An 11349-nucleotide genomic window follows, 5' to 3' on the forward strand; every position below is an offset into this window, starting at 1 on the left:
TATTTTCTTTTACAGTAACGTCTATTCTATACTGAAGTATATAATCCTGATCTTCATCAACAGTGCTAAGTCTTCCTCACTTTAAGCACAGTGTTGTGTTATCTGGATAGAACAGCTTGTTAATAAGCCTTCCTCCAATTCTGATCCAATTTTTAATGGATAAAACAAGTCATGAAGATGCCACAGGACCAGGCAGCATTTGGTTCACTATGAAATCTTTAGCAGCTAACAAAAGTGAAACATAGATAATGCCTAGGCTGTACATTTTAGAGAAAAACTATTATGTTTTAGGCTGTCCAAAACTCCAAAAGTAATTACTGTAAAGGTATGATAGTGGTTTCTTGACAGGATGTTGGCAATAAGGGTGCTGTTTTGTTTTGCATTGGTTGCCATAAGAAGGTACCACAAATGAGCAGCTAAACACAAAATTTATTCTCTCATGGGCACATACTTGTAGGTCAGAAGTCTAGGTGGATTTAGCTGATTTGTCTACAGGATTTCTTAGAAGGTCACTATCAAGTTGTTGGCCAACTGAATCTGTTTTGTGAACCTAAGTGGAAGAGTCTGCTGTCTTTGAGTTTCCTGCCATATCAGAACCAGTGAGAGCTGGTGGCACAGCGGCTATGAGTTGGGCTAGTCAGAAGGTTGGCTGGCTTAAAAGTCGGCAGTGGCTCTTTGGTAAAAAGTCTGGGCTTTGTGTTCTTGTTGAGAGTTAAGCCACAGGGGCAGTTCTACCCTTCCCTAGAGAGTCATTGCGGGTCAGTATTGACTTGATAGCAGTGATTTTGAGAGCTATCATAACTTTTTGCTACTTTAATTGATCATGTCTTAAAATTCATCTATACCAGGGTTGGCAAAGACCAGAAAACACATGTTTTGGCTTTGCAGACCTTCTTATCTCTGCTGCAACCATTCAGCTCTGCCCTTGTAGCCCCACCCCACCTAGATACCATGTGAACAAATGAGCATGGCTAGATTTTCCCTGTGGTTTGTAGTTTGCCAACCCTGCTATACATATTTCTATATTTCCTCTCCTATTACATATTTGGTCTTAGTTTACAAAGCATTATGTTTTTATTGTAACTCATTTTTTGTATAGATAATACAGAAATAAACAAAATGAAGGCAGCCACAGCATCTATGTAATTTTCCTTTTTTTTAAATTTAAAAATTAAATTCTTTTTCCCAAAACTATTTTATTGGGAGCTAATAGAGATATCCTATCATTCCATCGTTCAATCACCTCAAGCAGTATTGTACAACTGCTATCACAATTACTTTCAAAATATTCTCTTCTTGAACTCCTTGATAACAACTCCCCTCCCCCAGCCCTCACACTGTACTTCTCAGGAATCCCAATTCTGCTTGTTGTCTCTATAGGTTCACTGCATGACATCTTGTGATGCCAAGATTTCAAGATCTAATAAGCTTTCTCTGATAGCTTCTCCCAGACTGAAAGCACCTGAATATGAATGTTCATGCCATTTTAGTGTTAAATTTTAATGTCATCTGCTTACATTTTTCTATATTAACTTCTCATTACTGATGAAAAAATATGAGAGTCTATGTTATCTTTTCTGTCTTTTTTTTTCAGATTTCCATGGAATATTTTAAGAGTCGGAGTGATTGTGCAAAATTTTACTATGTAGCTTTCTTTGAAAATCTGTGACCGTTGAGTCATCACACTTCATTGTTCTCAAGGCACAAATTCTGAGCTCCCCACGAACTGCTTTCACTTTGGATGCTATGGTGAATGGATGCCCCATTCTAGCTGAAAAAATCAGCCGGCTTATTGGTTACAGCGCATTTTAATACACTTCCTTGAGCCTCATCAAATACTACATCCATCCACAAAATGTTTTGAAGCTTTAGTTTTTAGTCAGTGACTCCTATTCATTTCTGTGGAGAAATTTGTTCTTCTTATCTGAGGAAGAAAGGCTAGCTAAAAAGGCACGGGCTTGTAATAAATCTGTCATTACAATAAACACTTAAACATTAACCAGAATTTATGACAAGCGTAAGATGCTAGGCATTTATCTTCGATTGTGAAACTGAACATTATCCTGTGTTGTCTTTGAATCACTCCTGGCAATTATCTGAAGACTTCACACGTGTCTTGCGGTCACGTACTTCCTCGCATACTTCACATGAGTTGACACGTATACCTTAAAATAAAAAGTGTCCTGCTACAACTTTCCTACTTAGTCTCATGTTTGCAATATTACATATATGGTTAGATTTTTAAAATAGGATCTGGTAGTACATTTCCATGCAGTTAAGTTTTAATGAGTGTGTGCTCACTCATACTCATTGAACAGTGCTCTCTTTCTCCCTTCATTCCTGTCTCCATCTCTCTTGCTCCCTCGCTCCCTCCTTCCCTTCTTCCTTCACTCCTTACTTTCTCTTTTTAAACACATCACACCGACTTAAATTATATACAGATGAAACTTCCTGTTTGCAGAACTTCTGGGTTCCTTCACAAAATCCTTTATTTTCTGGATGAGTCACTGAGGTGGTGTGTCCAAGGTCGTAGCTTTGGCATCACAGCCTAGAGGTCCTAGCCCTGATGCGGTACCTGATTTACTGCATCACACTTCGACTGAAAAGTGTCACCGTCTCTACAATACTTTGGTGCAGCATTTATGACCTGACATTAGTTTACACTGTAATTTTATGAGTGGTATCATGATCAATTGTATGTGTCGACTTGTCTAGTCTATGTTTGGTTGAACCCTAGTTTAGATGTTGCTATGGAGATGTTTAGATATGATTAACTTTTACAATCAGTTGACTCAAAGTAAAGTGGCTTCATTCCATCAATTGAAGGCCTTACAAGCAAACCCTGAGTTTTCCTGAAGGGGAAGACCTCTGCTTCAAGACTGTCACATAGCTGTCTTGAGCAACTTTCCCAGCCTGCCACCTTGGCCTACAGATTTGGGGCTCAAAACTGCGCGAGTTTCCAGCTTGTCACTTGGCTTATGGATTTGAGTCTCAATGGTTCCACAATTGCTTCAACCAATTCCTTTTTATAATGCTGCTGTTAGGCGCCCTTGAGTACATTTCAACTCAGCGCAACCTTTTGTGATCAAGTTGGGTTGCCCATAGAGCTTCTCAGTCATAATCTTTATGGGAGCAGGTCAACAGATCTTTCTCCTTCCGAGCCACTAGCTGAGTTTGAACCTTCAAACTTTCACTTACCCTTGAAGTGCCAGGACTCTCTCTATTGATATTGCTGTATTTATATAGCTATATATGGTTATTGGTGTTATTTGTTATCAGGTAGGATTCAGCCTCACAGCAACTCTGTAGGGCAGGGAAGAATGATTTTCTAGCATTTTCTAGGTTGTAATCTTTGTGGGAGCAGACTGCCACTGTTTTGTCCATTTGCAGGAATGCTGTTGGTTCCCACTGTTGATCTCTTAATTAGCAGCTGAGCATTTAACCATTGTGCCACAAGGTCACTGTGTTACATAGAAAATCCTGCTTGTTCTATTTAAAGAGCCCTATGACACAGGTTCATGGTTCAAACCCATTAGCTACCTTGAGGGAGAAAGGTAAGACTATGCACTTTCATAAACATTTGCCCTCAGGACGCCCTAAGGAACTAGTCTGTTTTACTCTGTCCTGTTGGTCACTCGGCATTGGAATTGACATTGATGGTCACGGGTTTGTGCTGGCCAGTACCTCCTCTGCTCAGCTGTTTTCAAGATCAGCATCCTTGACCCCCTCTTCGTCTATTGCTACAGTTCGGCTCTGAGCCAAAGGCTCACACACTTCAATTGGGGCTCAGCATGTGGGGTGCTGTCTAAGCTTTCATTCTTGAGGTAGAGTAAATTCCAGGAGGTAACGCAGAGTTCTGTGTAACCCTGAAGGAGAGACTCCTTGAAGAATAAAAAATAAAATAAAATAAAATGAAATACAACAAAATACCACCAGGCTCTCAAATGAGACCCTTCCTGCAGCCGCTCCAGACCCCTCAAGAAAGAACTTACAGATGTAACATTCGGAATTGTTTTTATTCTTCTCTCTGTGGGGAAAGAAAGCTCTCTGTTCAAAGCACAGGCTCCAGTACTACAGGGACTGAGATGAGCTCTCAAGTCCCCTTTGACAATTGCCACTATGGACAAGCCGTAGGTTTGTGCCTTTTCTAGTTCCCTGCTGGGTTCCTTGAACATTTACCCTATCAATTTGCAAGTCAGTCACCAATACACCCTACAGTAATCCTAAAAATGGAGCAAATTTAATATCTCCTTTTCAGGAGTTCTGTTGGCCTAGGGTTAGGCATTGCAAGGTCAAGGTCGAAGGGTTAAACCCACCAGCAGTTCTTCAGGAGAAGATTAAGCTCCTGAAATTCAAAGTCTCCAAAACCCTCTATAGTGTTGCTAGGAGTGGATCCGATGGCAGTGGTTTGTATCTCCCCTTTAACGCACATGGAATCTTCAGTTTTCAATTATGCCCAGAGAGAGATTAGGCTGTATTAGTAATGTTTGAAGCACCTCATCCTGCCTTTGGTGTTCACTCAGTGGCATCAAGTGGAATCAATTTATAGTGACTCCATAGGAGAGAGTAGAACTACCCTGCTGTATTTCTAAAATGATAAACCTGCTGATTTGTTGGATTTGAATTGCTGATATTTTGCTTAGCACTCCATGGTGACTCCGTGCACCATGGAGTGAAATGCTCCCTTGTCCTGTGCCTTTTCTGTGACTGGTTGTTTTTTCATAGAAACAATGTTGTTTTTTATTGACTGATTTTTAAAAGGTCAAGTCTTTCTTCCTAGCCTGTCTTAATCTGGATGCTCTGCTGGCTGGAACATGTTGAGGATCACATCAGCATGCAGGCTGTTCAAACAGTGCATTGGGTAGACATTTCATGGAAATCGTCCACAGGGAAGGTGAGATTTCTAACACTGACCCACAATTGCCACCATCAAGACGAAGTGTTCAAGGTGTCCCTGTGTGGTACAAATGGATGGGCAATGGTGCACCGACCAGGAGAGCGGCAACACAAATCTGCATATAGTGGCCGTGGAAGGAAGACCTGATGATTTGATTTCCAAAGGTCACAGCTTTGAAAACCCACAGGGAGCTGTTCTTCTCCATGCATGTGGGATTGTCATGAGTCAGTTTTGAAATCAAAAGTAACTAACAACAATAACTATTTGTGTTCACTTTGTCTTCTGTTTATTGCTAGCGATGAATTCCCTGCCCTGTTCCTGCCAATCTTGGATATTTGAAACACTTAACAGCAGCTAAATAAATTGTAGGTTTTCCAAAATATGGTCACTGACATTGGAGGAATAAGACTATTCTCTGTTAAATATAGTTAATAAACCTACCTATCAAGGAGAAAGCTATCAGGTTTTTAAAAATCTTTTGAAATGACTGATTTTTCATTTGTAACGTCACACTTAAAGCAACCTGTTATTTACAACAATAAAAGTTTGCCCATTAACGTCTATGAACCTTGTCTATAAAATGGGGTTACCTTTACCTGTTGTATCTCGGTTCATGCAGTAAACAAGAAGGAATAAATCCATTGTTTGTGAATCATTTGGTCATTGTGCTAAAATCATACAAAAAAGTCTAAGTTGATGGTATCTTATCACTGCCTTCTACCTAAGAAATTTATTGCCATTGGATCCCTTCTTACTTATGATAGCCCAATGTATTAGTCCTGTTCCATAGGGATTTCTTTAGCTCAGGTGATGCAATGTTTAAGCGCTAGGCTGTTAATAAAACAGTTGGTAATTTGAACCCACCTAGCTGTTACACAGGAGAGATACCTGGTTATCTGCTCTTCTAAAGGGTACAACCTAGAAAACCTCATGGGCAACCCTACTGTCACAGGGGATCACTGTGAGTCAGAAACTACCTGATGGAACGCAGCAACAACCATCTTTATGGAAAAAAGACCATCAGGTTTTCTTCTGGAATGTTGGCAAATATATTCAAACAACCTATTTTCAACTATCAGACAAATGCAAATTGTTTACTTTACCCAGGACCTCAGGTCTACCTCCTCTCAAAAACTCACTGCCATTGAGTTGATTCTGACTTATGGTGACCCTGTAGGACAGGGTAGAATTGCACTTTGGGCTTCTAAGACTGTAATGCTTTAAGAGAATAGAAAGTCATACCTTTCTGCCTTGGAGAGGCTGGCAGTTTTGAACTGCTAACCAAAGGTATAAACACTACACCAATGCATAACCACTCTGCCACCTAGATCGCAGCTAATGAATTATTCAGTACATAGTCTTAAGGAATTCTCAAGATTGGCGCTCCAGTTTGGATATGCAAAGGACTTAAAAGCAACATGCACCCCCACAAAACAAAGCAAAACAGCAGATGAATAAATGTGAGATAGTGGAGTACCTTGCAACAACCCCCCCCTCCCCCCCCCCCGCCCCTGCATGTCCAGAGGCACAAGGCAGTCTTATTTGGAGACTCATTTTATTCACCTTCCTTTGAATGAGTTAGGCTCCTGTGGACCCTTTGTATGTGAGGTCCTTGACCAGGGCTTCCACTGGAGTTATGTAAGTCGACTGGTTAAGTATAACAAGTGTTTGCTCTTTTAGTCTTAGTATACTGCAAGAGCACACATCTTCACAGCCTCGTCTCTTCATCCTCCAGGTCATTGCAATTCTCTTCAACATCATCATTGTCTGCCCCATGTTCTTCAACACCTTCATCTTCCAGGCAGGGCTGGTCAACCTCCTGTTCCACAAGTTCAAAGGCACCATCCTCTTGACAGTGGTGTACTTCACCCTCAGCATCTCCCTACCCATCTGGGTGATGAACATATGCTGGAAAAACTCCAACCACTTCGTCTGGATCAATGAACTGCAAACACTGCTTTGTGCTTCAGAGACTAGTGACCGTTGTGTACTGTTACTTCTATAAGCGGACAGCGGTGCGCCTGGGGGATCTGTGCTTCTACTGGGACTTGCTCTGGCTACACAAGGAGTTCCTGCAAGGTCAAAGGTGACCTCTTCAGATCCCTGGGAGGCGCTCTTCCTTCCATGGGTTGCTCCCAATCAGAGGTTGGCCTCCTCGGCCACGTGCAGGCCCATGTGGTCAGCATTCCTGAAGGAAGAGTCTCCTCTCTTTCACATTCAAGTGTTCCAGTACCTCCTGCCTACCTCAGCCCTGTGCCCCGCCCTCTCCTGCTCCACCCCTTCACCCTCTTCTCAGAACCTCTGACTTCTGGGAACTCTGTGGCTGTCCTTTAGTGTGTGTGGCACAGGAGAACCTCCCGGACCTGCTTTCCATGCACCACATACTTATGGGTGAATGGGCCCAGAGGGAGACTCCTGGGCACCTGACTGCCCACACCTCTGACTCTTAGATTTGATACCTAAGATACTGCCCCCCATTTTATAAATAGGGAATGAATGGACTTTTCCCCCACCCAAACCAAACAAAACAAAAACAAAAAATATATATGTGCAGTGTGCAAAGGATTTTGTTCATAGTTTTTTTTAAACTATTTTCTGGCCTTTACAATGGATCTGAGGGACAGTGACCAGGCCCCCTGTTAAAAAGTTTGAGGACACCTGACATAGAACAACTCAACTCTAAGGTGACAAAGAGGGTACACCCCCAAGATAGCATCAGCTTAATAGTGGAAAGAACGCAAACATAAACCACACACATAACACAAGCGGATAAGATAGGTAGATAGAACATATCCAACAGAAAAGGTACAAGATGACATCACAGAGTCCACAGATGTATATATTAACACTGAATATCAATGGTCTCAACACAGGAATTAAAAGGTAGAGGCTAACAGACTGACTCAGGAAACATAACCCATTCATCTGCTGCCTCCAGGAGAGCTTGCAAGACAAAAACAGGTTGAGAATTAAAGGCTGGAAAAATATATACCAAGCAAATGGTAATTCAAAAAAAGCTGGGGCTGATATCTTCACATTTGACCAAACTGACCTCAAGATACAGGCCGTAATAAGAGACAAGGAGGGACTATATAATCCTCGAGGGAAAAATAGACCAAGAACCAGTGAATAATAAACATATATGGACCTAATGAGAGATTTAAAAAGAGATTAAAAAGAGATCACAGGCTCAACAATTATAGTTGGTGACTTTAATACACCACTCTCTGAAAAAGACAGATCATTGGGAAAGAAACTCAACAAGGATGCTAAAGATCTAAATAGCAAAATTGGATGAATTCACGTGATAGATATTTTCAGAGCTTTCCACCCACATTCAAAAAAATTTCACATTCTTTTAAAGCTGACATGGCACTTTTTTGAAAATAGACCACATGCTGGCACACAAGTTGAACTTGAGTAAATTCAAGCACATAGAGGTTATACAACCATCTCTCTTCGATCATTGTGCCACAAAGCTGGAAAATAACAGGACAGTGAAGAAAACAAGGGCAAACAATTGGAGGATTAACAATTTCCTATTGCAAAAGGAGTGGGTATTGAACCAGATCAGAGATGAAATCAGGAAGATTCTAGAAACCAATGAGAACAAAAATACGACATACCCAAACCTGTGGGATACAGCAAAGGTATTTATCAGAGGAAGGCTGATAGCAACAAATGTACACATTAAAAAAGAAGAGAGACTCATGGATGATATGCTGATACAAAACTTACACGAATTAGAGCAGAGTCAACAGAACAACCCTAGTAACTGCAAGAAGATACAGATAATAAAAATCAGAGCCAAGATACAGGAGAGGGAAAACAAGGAAACTATAAAAAAATTAATTTCACTAAAAGTTGGTTCTTTGAAAGAATTAACAGAATTGATAAACCTCAGGTAAACCTAACCAAAGAAAGGAAGAAAGGAATGACATTTGCAAGAAAGAGGGGTGAAACAGGGCACATTAAATTGTACCCTAATTAAATCAAAAGGATAATTACACAGTATTATGAAGGTCTGTAGTCTAACAAATTCAACAATTTGTTAGACATGGACACATATTTAGAAACACAATCCCTCCCTAGACTATCCCAGATGGATGTCAAAAACCTCAACAGACCCATAGCAATGGACGAAATAAACAAGGTAATCAAGGGATTACCAACAAAAATCCCATGGGCCAGATGGCTTCACAGGAGAATTCCACCAAGCATTCAGAGAAGAACTGACACCGATTCTACACAAACTCTTCCAGAACATAGGAAAAGACAGAAAACTCCCAAACGCTTTGGATAAATCTAGTATAACTTTGATACATAAAGTGGGCAATGATGCCACAAGAATCGATAACTATAGACCAATCTCCCTAATGAGCATTGATGCAAAAATCCTTAACAAAATACTTGGCCAATAGAATACAAAATCATATTAAAAAAATTCACCATGACCAAGTGGGATTCATACCAGGGATACAGGGATGGTTCAACATATGAAAGGCCATCAGCATTATTTTCACCACATTGGCAGGAAAAATGATAAGAAGCACACGATAATATCGATAGACACGGAAAAAGCATTCGACAACATCCAACACACATTCCTGTTTAAGACACTCAAGAAGATAGGAATAGAAGGAAAATTGCTCAATGTTATCCAAGCCATATATGACAAACCAACAGCTAACGTGGAAGTTAATGGAGAAAAGATGAAAACAATTCCACTGAAAAAGGGGACCAGACAAGGATGCCCCTTGTCCCTACTCCTATTTAACATCGTACTGGAGGTCCTAGCTAACAACATAAGAGAAAGGAAAGATATTAAAGGTATTCATCTGGGAAGGTAGAGGCAAAATTATCATTATTCGCAGACAATATGATTCTATATATTGAAGATCCCTTAAACTCCACAAGCGGAGTGTTGGAAGCAATAGAGGACTATGGCAGAGTGGCAGGATACAAAAATCAACAAAAAGAAGTCTAGTGGACTGCTCTACACATCATACAAACTCACAGAACAGATGATTAAAAAGGTAGTACCCTTTACAATAGCCAAGCACAAATTGAAATTGCTAGGGATATACTTGATTAAAAAGATGAAAATTTGTGTGAGGAAAATTGTAAAACATTACTTCAAGAAATAAAGAGTGACCTCAACAAATGGAAGAATATCCCATGCTCATGGATTGGCAGACTGAATATAGTGAAGATGTCAGTTCTGCCCAAGTTATTATATAAGTTCAATGCTATCCTGATATGAATACCACCATCCTTCCTAAAAAACTTGGAAAAACAGATTACCAACTTTATATGGAGGTGGAAGAAGCCCAGAATTAGCAGAGAACTCCTAAAGAAGATGTACAATGTCGGAGGATTTACTCTACCTGACTTTAGCATGTACTATACGGCCACAGTAGTCAAAACAGTGTGGTACTTGCATAATAACAGATATTCAGACCAATGGAAATGAGCTGAAGACCCAGAAATAAAAACATCAGCATACAGGCAACTGATCTTTGATAAGAGCCCAAAAATATTAAATAGAAAGCAGATGCCATTGTGAATAAATGGTGCTGGGAAAAAACGGATATCTACCTGCATAAAAATGAAGCAAGACCCTTACCTCACTCCATGCACAAGAATAATTTCAAGATGGATTACAGACATGGAGATAAAATCCCAAACAATTAGGGACATTAATGAGGGAATTGGGACAAACCTGAGAACCTTTGCACAGGGAACACATAGGCTATCAGAAATAGGGAAGGATACAAATACAGAGGAGTCACAAATAGACAAGTGGGATATACTGAAGATAAGACACCTGTGTACATCGAAAGAATTCACCAAGAGAGTTATAAGAGAGTCCACCAACTGGGAAAACAACTTTAGCATTGACACATGAGACAAAGGAATTATTACTAAAATCTACAATACTTTGCAAGCTTACAATAAGAGAAAAACTAATTGCCCAATGAGGAGGTGGACAAAGGACTTGAACAGAAGTTTCACAGAATCTGAAAGCCAATGGCCAATAAACATATTATAAAATGTTCCTGATCATTAACCATAAGAGAAATGCAAATCAAAACAGCTATGAGATACCACCTAATGCCCTCAAAGAAAGCCCAATTCAAAAAAGTCAGAAAGCAACAGTGTTGGAGGGGCTGTGGTGAAATGGGAATTCTCATCCACTGCTGGTGGACCTGTAGGTATGTACAGCCACTATGGAAAACAATTTGCCGATTTCTCAAACAGATGGACATTGAGTTACCGTACGATTGGGCATTTACCCAGAAGAGGCAAGAGACAAACCATGGCCAGGCATCTGTGCTCCAATGTTCATTGCAGCACAGTTCACAATTGCAGGGAGTTGGAAACAACCCAAATTCCCATCAACAGACTAATAGATTAAAAAACTGTGGTACATACATACAAAGGAATACTAC

General features: G+C 40.3%; 1 pseudogene; it reads left to right on the plus strand.

Annotated features, from left to right (window-relative positions):
• Positions 1 to 6671: 6671 nt before the first annotated feature.
• On the plus strand, positions 6672 to 6987 carry LOC142441376 (transmembrane protein 138 pseudogene; annotated as a pseudogene).
• Positions 6988 to 11349: the final 4362 nt, after the last annotated feature.

Source organism: Tenrec ecaudatus, chromosome 2, assembly GCF_050624435.1.
Source record: "Tenrec ecaudatus isolate mTenEca1 chromosome 2, mTenEca1.hap1, whole genome shotgun sequence".
Lineage (NCBI taxonomy): Eukaryota > Metazoa > Chordata > Mammalia > Afrosoricida > Tenrecidae > Tenrec > Tenrec ecaudatus.